The sequence below is a fragment of the Monodelphis domestica genome, chromosome 2 (genome assembly GCF_027887165.1).
Source record: "Monodelphis domestica isolate mMonDom1 chromosome 2, mMonDom1.pri, whole genome shotgun sequence".
NCBI lineage: Eukaryota > Metazoa > Chordata > Mammalia > Didelphimorphia > Didelphidae > Monodelphis > Monodelphis domestica.
Window position 1 is genome coordinate 425,755,683 of NC_077228.1, and position 13,602 is coordinate 425,769,284.

Sequence of the window (13,602 nt, forward strand, 5' to 3'; positions counted from 1 at the left end):
TAAAGACAGAGAGGGAGAGAAGGAGAGAGAGAAGGAGGTGGAGACAGATAGAGGAAAAAAGGAGAGAGACAGAGATAAAGAGACAAAGAGGGCAAGAAGCAGAGAAATAGTGACAGAAGAGAGAGGGAGACAGAGAGAGAAAGAGAGACAGAGACAGAGACAGAGACAGAGAGAGAGAGAGAGAGAGAGAGAGAGAGAGAGAGAGAGAGAGAGAGAGAGAGAGAGAGGAGGGAGGAGGGAGGGAGAAAGAGAGAGAAGGAGAGAGGGAGAGAAAGCAAAATGATATTTCTCAACCCTTACTCAAAGGAAATACTGTACTGTAAATCATGCTTCAAGATTTTTTAAAAGTAGAATTCCATTGTACAACAGAGATTTGACCAGAGAATATTGTATTCTAACTTTTTTCCCTCCTTCTTATACTTCCAGGAAGAATATTAAAGTCCAGCTACTGTGATTCTTTTTAAAATGCTTCTATTTTTCTGCTAAAAGAAATCACCTTTCTTTCAAGATGGTGAATCATCTTTAATTGTTTAAAATAAAGCTTCTGTCAGTGTTGAGGCAGGTAGATGGTGCAGTGGACAGAGTGCTAAGCATGGAGTTAGGAAGATTTTTGAGTTAAAATTTGGCTTTTGATGCTAGCAATATGACTCTGGGCAAGTCACTTACCCCTGTTTACCTCAGTTTCCTCATCTGTAATAGGAAATGGCAAATCAATATCTTTGCCAAGAAAACCACAAATGAGGTTACAAAATATCAAACATGACTGAAAAGCAATGAACAACTTTTGATATGGATTTTAATATATAAAATATCAGAGGACAATCCAAAATTAGTAAATATATAGTGAGTCAGTTGGTATTACTTTGAGAAGTTAATATTCCTTTATATTGCTGATTGAAACCTATTTTAGCTTCACAGAATGAGAAGATACTTTTTCTTTCTCTGTAACTGGATCATGACTAATTATTAATTAAATTGGCTCCCTAAACTTAATTTCCTTCCAATTCTGAGATTCTTTGAATCTATCATTACTACTACTTCTTAATAATCCTCTGAATATTTAAAGACAATCCTCTTCGGTAGCTATGTTGCTCAGTGGATAGAGCAGTAGATCTGGAATCAGGAAGCCTGAGTTCAAATCTGGATTTAGAATACTTACTAGTTGTGTGATTTTCAGCAAGTCACTTAACCTCTCTTTGCCTTAATCTAGTGTAGAGGGAAATGGCAAAACACTTCAATATCTTTGCCAAGAAAGCCTCATAGAGAGTATTGCTGTTATGATCCATGGGATCATGATGTATCAAACACAACTGAACAACACCAATAATCCTCTAAGACTTTTTTGTTTCTGAATTTTTTCTCCAGTCTAAATAACCCTAATTATTCTTCAACCTGTAAATAACTTTCAATTCATCCTTAAATGGCAGTCTTTGGAACTCACAATATCCTGGTGACCCTTTTTGGGATGTTGGCATGATCTGTATTTAAGTGTCCAGCATTTTCCTTAGTATTATGATATTAATGGTCTTTTCTACAAGATGAGAAATTGAGGGTTTTTTTCCTATTACTGTTGGCAATTGGTCCAATTCTGTAGCATATCCCTTTAAAAATTATTTTGAATTCCCAATTCCCTTCCTTCCTCTGTTACTTTCCTACCCATTGAGAAGTTATATTATGCCCATTATACATATGAAGTTATACAAAACATATTTCTGTACAAGCCATGTTGGGGAAAATGAAAGGTAAAGTAGAAAAAAATGTTTAAATCTGTATCAGTTTTATCTGGAGACAGCATTTTCATCAAGAATCCTTTGTAATTGTCAAGGATTATTTTTTCAAAGTTGCTAAATCTTTCACAATTAATTATGCTTACAATATTGTTGTTACTGTATATAATGCTCTTCTGGTTCTGTTCACTTTACTTTGCATCAGTTCATAAAAGTCTTCCAAGGTTTTTTTAGAAATCATTCCCTTCATTGTTATTCATAGCACAATAATATTCCACCATAATCATGTGGTGTAAAATTACCACTTGTTCAGCCATTCTTCAACTGATGGACATCCCTCAGTTTCCAAGTCTTTTCCATTACAAAAAGATAGGCCATGAATATTTTTGCACATATGCCTATTTTTCCTTTTTCTTTGATATCTTTGGAATATAGAACTAGTAGTGGTATTGCTAGGTTTAAGTTTTATACTCCTTTGAGCATAGTTACAAATTGTTCTGTAGAATGGGTGAACCAGTTCACAACTCCACCCCTTTTCCTTTTCTCTCATGTTAGTCAATCTGATACATGTGATTTGGTACTTCAGAGGTGTTTAAATTCATATTTCTTGAATCAATTATGATGTATAACATATTATATAGGACTGTTCGTGGCTTACGTTTTTCTCCAGAAACTGCCTGATAATACCTGACCATTAATCAATTGGGGAATGGCTCTGTTTTTTTTTTTTTTATTTTCTTGGTTCCTATTATATTTGAAATGAGATCTTTATCAAATATACTTGTAAAAAAATTTCCCCAGCTACTTCTAATTTTGACTGCATTGCATTACTTGTATAAAACTTCTTAATTTCACATCATTATAATTATCCATTTTACTTCACATAATCCTCTCTCTAGTCATAAAAACTTTTCTTTATCCATAAATCTGAAAGGTAAATTTTCCAAGCTTCTCTAATTTGCTTATGATATTTTCACTTATTTCTAAATCTTCTACCCATTTTGAGCTTATCTTGGCATACAGTATGAGATGTTGGTCTGTGCCTTGTTTCTGTCAGACAGCTTTTCCAGATTCTGTATGAATTTTCCACAGAAATTTTTATCAGTGTGACTTTGTGTTACAACTATGCATGTTGTATACTTACTCATTCCATGAGATATCTTCCTTTTCTATGTAGGATGTGTGTGCATGCATACAGAATAAGATTTTTCTTATCTGCATGAGTTTGCACAGAAATGTAGAATGATGCAAATCTGTATAGACACAACCTATGTGCACATGTAAATAGTAATTTACTAATAAACTAACTATATTAGAATAGTTTATTAATATTCTTATGACTAACAATAGTGACATCTTGGTGAATTTTTTCAGTCTTAGGAAAATAGAGACAGACATAGAACTTCTTAACTATAGAAGATACATTGCATTATGATTTTAGGTTAGTAATTGTTAGTAATAGAATATTTACTTAGTTAAATTTACAGACATTAGGAGATAAGACAGTTACATATTCAAAAATGTTATGGAAAATTTTTGGAATGGTTTGAAAATTGTTATGTGATTTATTATTATGTAAAAACCATGTTCATGTAAATCCCTATTACCTAAACCATTTTCCTATACCCAATCTTAGCATAGCAGTAGGTAGACAGAATAGCTAAGATAAGGTAGGGTTTTTGTTATTTTGGAAGGCTAAAGGAATGTTGAAGATAGTATAGAGGTAAGAATAGATAGCTAGTTATATAACTTAGAGGTAAGTGTCGTTAGAATTTTGCTGGTTGCAAAATAAAAGACAAAAAGGGGAGGAATTATGGAAGAGGATTTACATGCATATATCACCATTTGAAATACTATATGGTCAGCCTCTTTGGCATGGTAGGACAGTAAAGCCACCTTACTTGTCCATGTTAAGAGGGGAATGTGTTCTTCATGAATACTTAAAACAGATACAACATAGAATTGAAGAACTAAGGAAACTGGGTTTGCTTGTGCAAAGAATACCACTAGATTTTTCATTGCACAAGATGAAACCAAGTGATAGGTATATGTCAAGAACTTTAATAGAGAATCTCCTACAGAACCGAGATGGATCGGCCCAACAACGGTTGTAATGACAACGCCAACATCTATAAAGGTTGATCAAAGAGATCCATGGTTCCATACTTCACATGTAAAGTTGCATCACACCCATAATGTTTAGTAGCCCTAGGACAATAATCGATAAACAATGACAGTCCCTAATGAAAACAAAGGAAAGTACACATGAGAGTACATATCTACAAATAGTACAGAAGAGAGAGTATTGCACATGTTAAAATATTAACAGGAAAGCATCCCTGAAGCAAATAGAACAGTTCCAGAAAGAAAAGGCAGTTAAAAAAAAAGAAATTTGCATTTAAAAGACTAGCAGCCATAGGAAAAATAAAGTCTCTCTATATTTTATATAAAGTCTCTGCCAGCCACAGTAACAGATCAGAGAGAAACAATGTTATTTCAAATGAATACTTAATTCTCTAAATTCTATCTCCAAGAAATAATTACAGTAACCATACAATAAATCTCCTTGTGAAAAAGTCAAACATCAAAAAGATTAGAAAAAACTTCAAATCAATATTCATAACAAAATCTTGAGACATTTGCACAATGCTATTATGCTTACACACAGCCATTCATGAAGATGTACATATGCAAATCTTACCCCCATGCATGAAGATAAACATGTGCAAAGCTTACTTACACACATGAAGAAAACACATGTCATACTTACTCCCATGCATGAAGATAAACACATGCATGTAATGCTTACTTTCACACACCAAGAATTACTAATGAATTCTCACATGCATTATTGAAGAGCTCAGCTTACTTCCATGCACTTGAGAATTTCAATCTTACATACATGCACATGTAAAAACCTTACACACATGTATGTTCTGGGTTCCGAATTGTTCCTGAGGTCGTTCCTGATCTGAAGAACACAGGACTACAATCAAGACTGAAAGCAGACGACAATGGCATGCTGACCAGATGAAGGACTAGAGATGAAGACAGAGTTTTTACAATCAACATGAAAGTACATGGAAGGACTTTGAAAGTTTGGACATTGATCATGAAGATATGTAATAATGTGTCATACATGTCAACATCACATACATGCATGCAACACAAAGCTGAAGACAGAAGAGCAGTCAATCAAAAGGTAACATTCCATTTTGAATGTTCCCGGGAAAAGACAGTTGGAGCCAAGCCAAGCTAAACTGGGCTGAACTTACTTCTGACCTAAGCTGAGAGACCCTTTTGACTTCTGGAGCAGGGGGAGAAGCTTTTGAACTAAGTTTTAGCTGCTTATGGCTGATGGTGAAGACTCTGAATTTTTTGCTGACTGACTGACATTTATCTAATTGGTTAAAAGAAGAAAGAAGAAAAATAATTGTTCTCCAAACTCTCTGACTGTCCCTGCTATGACTAATTGCCATTTCCCCAATATCCTCCAAACCTGCTAGACTAAGGAAAACCCCATCCATCTTACCTCTCTATCCTTGTCCTGTCTTCCTGTCTTCCGCAATAAACCTCCTTATTTGAGAAAGGAAAGGAGGAAGAGTATTTCCTCTGAAATCTCATAGTTACTCAGGGAAGGAGAAGTGAGAGGGGTGAAGCTGAAAGGCTTTTGAAGAGAGAGGTTGAAGGGTGGAGGGTAGGAAAAATCTTGATCCATAAGCCATCTAGTATTGATCAATCATCACCCTCAGAAGGATCTCTCTAGTACAGAGTATCCCTCTATTACACTACCCCTGCCTTTTCTTTCACCTGAGCTGAAGTATAGTAGATTCTGCTTCAGATCTTTATTTTAACTTTTTAAACATCTTTCTATTTCTAGTGTGTCTTATAAGCAACACAATGTTGGATTTTGGTTTCTAATTCATTCTGTTATCCGTTTTATGGGTGAGTTCATCCCATTCACCTTCAAAGTGATGGTTCTTAATGGTGTATTTCCCTCCATCCTATTTTTTCCATTTATCCTTCCCTTTTGTTTTTAAAAACAAAACCTTTTTCATCCTCAAATGTCTGTTTTGCTTCTGATTATTACATATACTAGGCTTCCCTCCCTCTTATCACTACACCTTTTTCTCTTACTCATCTTTTCCCTCTACTTCTGTGTTAGATAAAATGGATTTCTATTCTTCCCTCTTTGAACTAGTTCAGTTGAGAATAAGGATCTAGCACTGCATGTTCCTTCTCCCTGCCTATTTTATTCTCCACTGTAAAAAAACCTCTTCCTATGTATATCTTTTGGATGTGAAATACTTTCCCTGAATCTTCCTTTCTCTTACCCTTTCTCCCAGTGAATACCACTTTCTCACCTTCCATTCAACTTTTGAGATTATCTCATCATAATGTATTCTTTTGTCTAAGGAATCTAAGTAGAATTCTAACTAACCTTAGTATGATAAAAATTTTTGAGTTACATGTATTATCTTCCCAATTGGGAATATAAAAATTTTACCTTTATTGAATTCTTCATGATTTCTCTTTTATGTTTACCTTTTTATGGTTCTTTCAAGTCTCATGTGTAAATGTCAAAATTTCTATTCATCTTTGATCTTTTCATTAGGAATGCTGATAAGTCCACTATTTTTTAATATCTATTTTGTCCCTCTATAGGTTTATGCTTAATTTTTCTGAGTTATTTATTTTTGGTTGTAGTCTTAGATCATTAACTTTATAGAATATCATAGAAGAATCTCTCTGCTCTTTTTTTGTGGCAGCTGCCAAGTCTTCTGTGATCCTGACTCTGGCTCTTTGGTATTTGAATCATTTGGAGTATTTTCTTTTTTGACTTGAGAGCTCTGGAATTTAGTTGTAATTTTCCTGGGTGCTTTCTTTTAGAGACCTCTTTCAGGAGTTAATTGGTGACTTCTTTCAATTTCTATTTTGACATCTGTTAATCTGGGCAGTTTTTCTTTTTGACTTTCTTGATATGTGTCTAGGCTTTTTTTCATCATTTCTTTGAGGCCATCTAATAATTCTTTTTTTTATTTAGAATATTTTTCCATGGTTACATGATTCACATTTTTCCATCCTTTCTTCCCCACTCCTGGGGATGACAAGAAGTTCTACTGGGTTATACATGTATCATTGTTCATTTCTATGTTATTCATATTTCAATAAAGTAATCTTTTAACATAAAAACCCCAATCATAGCCCTATTGAAGTACATGATTGATCATGTGTTTTTCTTCTGCATGTGGATTGCATTTTTTCTCATAAATTCCTCTGGATTATCCTGGGTTATTGCACTGCTGCTATAGAGAAGTCCATTACATTCTATTCTTCCATAATGTATCAGTCTCTGTGTACAATGTTCTCCTGGTTCTGCAACAATTTCTTTTACTCTGCATCAATTCCTGGAGGTCTTTCCAGTTCACATGTAATTCCTCCAGTTCATTATTCCTTTCAGCAAAATAATATTCCATCACCATTAGATATCACAATATGTTCAGCCATTCTCCAATCCATGGACACCCCTTCATTTTCCAATTTTTTGCCCCCACAAAGAGTGAGGCTATAAATATTTTTGTACAAGTTTTTTTTTTTTACTTATTATCTCTTTGGGGTACAAACCCAGCAGTGGTATGGCTGGGACAAAGGATAGGAAGTCATTTAAAGCCCTTTGAGCATAATTCCGAATGGTCTTCCAGAATGGCTCGACCAATTCACAACCCTACCAAAAATGTATTAGTGTCAGAATTTTGCCACATTCCCGCCAACATTTATTATTTTCCTTTGTTGCCATATTGGTCAATCTGCTAAATGTGAGGAGGTACCTCAGAGATGTTTTTATTTGCATTTCTTTAATCACTAGGGATTTTAAAACACTTTTTTATTGATAGTTTTGATTTCTTACTGTGAAAATTGCCTATTTATGTTTCTTGAACATTTGTTGATTGGAGAATAACTTAATTTGATTTAGTTCCTTATATATTTGGGAAATTAAACCTTTGTCAGAGTTTTGTTATAAAAATGTTTTCCCAGTTTATTGCCTACTTTTTAATTTTGGTTGCATTGGTTTTATTTGTACAAAAGCTTTTTAATTTGATATAATCAAACTCATTCATTTTACATTTTACAAGTTCTCTATCTCTTGCTTGGTCTTAAATACCTTCCTTTCCCACAGATCTGACAGGTATACTATTCTATGTTTACCTAATTTATTTATGATTTAACATTATATATTGAAGTCATTTACCCATTTTGGATTTATCTTAGTATAGGGTGTGAGATGTTGATTTAAACCTAATTTACACCATACTATTTTCCAATTTTTCCAGAAGTTTTTGTCATAGAGTGAGTTCTTGTCCCAAAATCTGGGATATTTGGGTTTATTGAACACTAACTTGCTGAGGTCATTTAACCTTAGTCTATTCCATTGATTCTCCCTTCTGTCTCTTAGTCAGTACTATATTGTTTTGATGACCACAGTTTTATCATATGGTTTAAGATCTGGTACTACTAAGTCCCCATCCTTCACATTTTTTTCAATATTTCCCTTGAGATCCTTGATCATTTTTTCTTCCAGATGATCTTTGTTATTTTTTTTCTAATTGTCTAAAAAAGGTTTTTGGTATTTTGATAGGTCTGGTATTGAATAGGTAGATTAATTTGAGTAAGATAGTAATTTTTATTATGTTAGCTCATCCTACCCAATAACAATTAATGTTTTTCCAAGTATTTAGATCTAGTTTTAATTGTGTGAAAAGTATTTTGTAGTTATAGTCATATAATTCCTGTGTAGATAAATTCCTAAATATTTTATATTGTCTCAAATGATTTAACTTTTCCCACTGTGCTTATTTTTATTGATTATAAAAATTTATTTGATTCAGTGGGCAAAATAAAGCTTTAAATGATTTCCTTCAACAAAGAGTATCTCATAATAATATTAATATCATGTAAACTTATCTCAAGGAGAAACAAGATGTGGTGCATTGGATAGAGTGCCAGGCCTGGAGTCCAGAAGACTTCTCTTTTTTAAAATTTATTTTCCATTTCCATTTTTATTTAATTATTTAATTTAGAATATTTTTCAATGCTTAGATGATTCATATTCTTCCCCTCGCCTCCTCCTTCACCCTCCTGGAGTAAATGAGCAATTCCGCTAGGTTTTACATGATAATTTACCAAAAGCTTTTTCCATATTATCAATATTTGCCTTAGAGTGATCATTTAAAGTCAACATCCCCAATCAGAACACCATTGCACCATGTGACCAATCATACATTTTCTTTTTGCATTTCTACTCCCATGGTTCTTTCTCTGAATGTGGATAATGTTCTTTCTAATAAGTCCCTCAGAATTGTCCTTGATCGTTGCATTGCTGCTAGTAGAGAAGTTCGTTAGGTTAAATTGTGCCACAGTGTTTTTCTTTCTAACTCCTGCTGAATTTTGTTGGAAATATACAGAAATATTGATGATTATGTGGGTTTATCTCATACCCTACCAACTGTGTTAAAGTTGTTAATTATTTCCACAAGCTTTTTAGTTGATTTTCTAGGATTCTTTAAATAGACCATCATATCATCTTCAAAGAGTGATAGTTTAGTTTCCTCATTGCCTTCAATTTCTTTTTCTTCTCTAATTGCTACTGCTAGAGTTTCTAGTACAATGTTAAAAAATAGAGATGATAGTGGGCATCCTTGTGTCTTTCCTGATCTTATTAGGAAGGCTAATAACTTGTCCCCATTGCAGATGATACTTGCCAATGGTTTTAAATATATATTGTTTATTATCATACATACATATCATTCCATATTATCACATTTACACATACATCTTATCATCATAATCAGCTTACTTCTCTACACTCTTTCTGAGTAAATTCCTTCTATCTATCTTCCTTACTATTAAGAGTAATTTTTGAGAATTACAGGAATCTTCTTTCCATGTAGACATATAAACATTTTTACCTTAATGAGTACCTTAAATTTTTTCTTTCTTATTTACTTTTTTGGGCTTCTCTTGTGTCTCATGTTTGGACTTCAGATTTTTTGTTTAGGTCTGACTTATTCCTGAGGAATGCTGGAAACCTTCTATCTTTTTTTTAAAATAATAATTTATTTGATAATTTCCAAGCATTATTCATTAAAGACAAAGATAATTTTCTTTTCCTTCCCCTCACCCCCATAGCCAACACGTGATTCCACTGGGTATCAAATGTGTTCTTGATTAGAACCCATTGTCATGTTGTTAGTATTTGCATCAGAGTGTTCCTTTAGAGTCTCTCCTCTGTCATGTCTCCTCAACCGCTGCAGTTGGGCAGTTGCTTTTCCTCGGTGTTTCTACTCCCACAGTTTGTCCTCTGCTTATGAATAGTGTTTTTTCTCCTAGATCCCTGCAGATTGTTCAGGGACATTACACCGCTACTAATGGAGAAGTCCATTACGTTCGATTATACCACAGTGTATTAGTCTCTGTGTACAATGTTCTCCTGGTTCTGCTCCTCTCGCTCTGCATCACTTCCTGGAGGTCTTTCCAGTCTCCATGGAATTCCTCCACTTTATTATTCCTTTTAGCACAATAGTATTCCATCACCAACATATACCATAATTTGCTCAACCATTCCCCAATTGAAGGGCATCCCCTCATTTTCCAATTTTTGGCCACCACAAAGAGCGCAGCTATGAATATTTTTGTACAAGTCTTTTTGTCCATTATCTCTTTGGGGTAGAGACCCAGCAGTGCTATGGCTGGATCAAAGGGTAGATATTCTTTTGTCACCCTTTGGGCATAGTTCCAAATTGCCCTCCAGAATGGTTGGATTAATTCACAACTCCACCAGCAATGAATTAATGTCCCTACTTTGCCACATCCCCTCCAGCGTTCATTACTTTCCTTTGCTATCATGTTAGCCAATCTGCTGGGTGTGAGGTGATACCTCAGAGTTGTTCTGATTTGCATCTCTCTGATTATAAGAGATTTAGAATACTTTTTCATGTGCTTATGTCCTGATTTCCCTATCTGAAAACCGCCTATCCATGTCCCTTGCCCATTTATCAATTGGAGAATGGCTTGGATTCTTGTAGAATAGATTTAGCTCTTTATAAATTTGAGTAATTAAACCTTTGTCAGAGGTTTCTATGAAGATTTTTTCCCAGTTTGTTGTTTCCCTTCTGATTTTAGTTACAATGGTTTTGTTTGTGCAAAAGCTTTTTAATTTGATGTAGTTGAAATTATTTATTTTACATTTTGTGACTCTTTCTATGTCTTGCTTGCTTTTAAAGCCTTTCCCCTCCCAAAGGTCTGACATGTATACTACTCTGTGTTTACCCAATTTACTTATGGTTTCCTTCTTTATGTTTAAGTCATTCACCCATTTTGAATTTATCTTGGTGTAGAGTGTGAGGTGTTGATCAATTCCTAATCTCTCCCACACTGTCTTCCAATTTTCCCAGCAGTTTTTATCGAATAGTGGATTTTTGTCCCAAAAGCTGGGATCTTTGGGTTTATCGTATACTGTCTTGCTGAGGTCTCTTGCCCCCAGTCTATTCCACTGATCCTCCTTTCTGTCTCTTATCCAGTACCAAATTGTTTTGATGACTGCTGCTTTGTAATATAGTTTAAGGTCTGGGACTGCAAGGCCCCATCATATGTGTTTTTTTTTTTTCATTATTTCCCTGGATATCCTTGGTCTTTTGTTATTCCAAATGAACTTTGTTATGTTTTTTTCTAAATCAGTAAAGAAATATTTTGGGAGACCCATGGGTATGGCACTAAATAGATAAATAAGTTTGGGTAGCATGGTCATTTTTATTATATTGGCTCATCCTATCCATGAACAGTTAATGTTTTTCCAATTGCTCAAGTCTAGTTTTAGTTGTGTGGAGAGTGTTTTGTAGTTGTGTTCATATAGTTCCTGTGTTTTCCTCAGGAGATAGATTCCTAGGTATTTTATTTTATCTAAGGTGATTTTGAATGGGATTTCTCTTTCTAATTTTTGCTGCTGAGCTGTGTTGGAGATATATAGAAATGCTGATGACTTGTGTGGGTTTATTTTGTATCCTGCAACTTTGCTAAAGTTGTTGATTATTTCAATTAGCTTTTTGGTTGAATCTCTAGGATTCTTTAAGTAGACCATCATGTCATCTGCAAAGAGTGATAACTTGGTCTCCTCCTTGCCTATTTTGATGCCTTCAATTTCTTTTCTTCTCTAATTGCTACTGCTAGTGTTTCTAGTACAATGTCAAATAGTAGAGGTGATAATGGACATCCTTGTTTCACTCCTGATCTTATTGGGAATGCATCTAGTTTATCCCCATTGCAGATGATATTAGCTGATGGTTTTAGATATATACTGTTTATTATTTTTAGGAATGACCCTTCTATTCCTATGCTTTCTAGTGTTTTTAATAGGAATGGGTGTTGTATTTTATCAAAGGCTTTTTCTGCATCTATTGAGATAATCATGTGGTTCTTGCTACTTTGCTTGTTGATGTGGTCAATTATGTGGATGGTTTTCCTAATGTTGAACCAGCCCTGCATCCCTGGTATGAATCCTACTTGATCATGGTGAATGATCCTTCTGATCACTTGCTAGAGTCTTTTTGCTAGTATCCTATTTAAGATTTTTGCATCTATATTCATTAGGGAGATTGGCCTATAGTTTTCTTTCTCTGTTTTTGACCTGCCTGGTTTTGGAATCAGTTACATGTTTGTGTCGTAAAAGGAGTTTGGTAGAACACCCTCTTTGCTTATTATGTCAAATAGTTTGTATAGTATTGGGATTAACTGTTCTCTGAATGTTTGAAAGAATTCACAGGTGAATCCATCATGCCCTGGGGATTTTTTCTTAGGAAGTTCTTTGATGGCCTGTTGGATTTCAATTTCTGATATGGGATTATTTAAGAATTCTATTTCCTCTTCTGTTAGTCTAGGCAGTTTGTATTTTTGTATATATTCATCCATTTCTCCTAAATTGGTGTATTTATTGCCATATAATTGGGCAAAGTAATTTCTAATGATTGCCTTAATTTCCTCCTCATTGGAGGTGCTGTCCCCCTTTTCATCTTTAATGCTGTGAATTTGCTTTTCTTCCTTCCTTTTTTTAATTAGATTGACCAGTACCTTGTCTATTTTGTTTGTTTTTTCAAAGTACCAGCTTCTTGTCTTATTTATTAAATCAATAGTTCTATCACTTTCGATTTTATTAATTTCTCCCTTAATTTTTAGGATTTCTAATTTGGTTTTCTGCTGGGGGTTTTTAATTTGATCACTTTCGAGTTTTTTCAATTGCATTTCCAATTGATTGATCTCTGCTCTCCCTTGTTTGTTAATATGAGCTTTCAGGGATATGAATTTGCCTCTGATTACCGCTTTGGCTGCATCCCAAAAGGTTTGAAAGGATGTTTCGCCATTGTCATTTTCCTTGATGAAATTATTAATTGTTTCTATGATTTCTTCTTTAACTAAATGGTTTTGGAGTATCATATTGTTTAATTTCCAATTGGTTTTAGATTTGGCTTTCCATGTACCATTACTAATCATTATTTTTATTGCCTTGTGATCTGAGAAGGCTGCATTCATTATTTCTGCTTTTCTGCATTTGTGTGCTATGTTTCTGTGACCTAATGTATGGTCAGTCTTTGTGAATGTGCCATGTGGTGCTGAGAAGAAGGTGTATTCCTTTTTATCCCTATTTACTTTTCTCCATATGTCTATTAATTCTAATTTTTCTAAGATTTCATTCACTTCTTTTACCTCTTTATTTATTTTTTGATTTGATTTATCTAAATTTGATAATGGTTGGTTAAGTCTCCCACTAATATGGTTTTACTGTCTATTTCTTCCTTCAATTCTCCTAGTTTCTCCATTAGAAATT

At 34.1% G+C, this 13,602-nt stretch overlaps 1 protein-coding gene across 5 annotated transcripts in view; it reads left to right on the top strand.

Moving 5' to 3' along the window:
• Window positions 1-13,602, top strand: part of ADGB (androglobin) — a 297,945-nt gene that overhangs the window by 258,954 nt on the left and 25,389 nt on the right. The window lies entirely within an intron of this gene.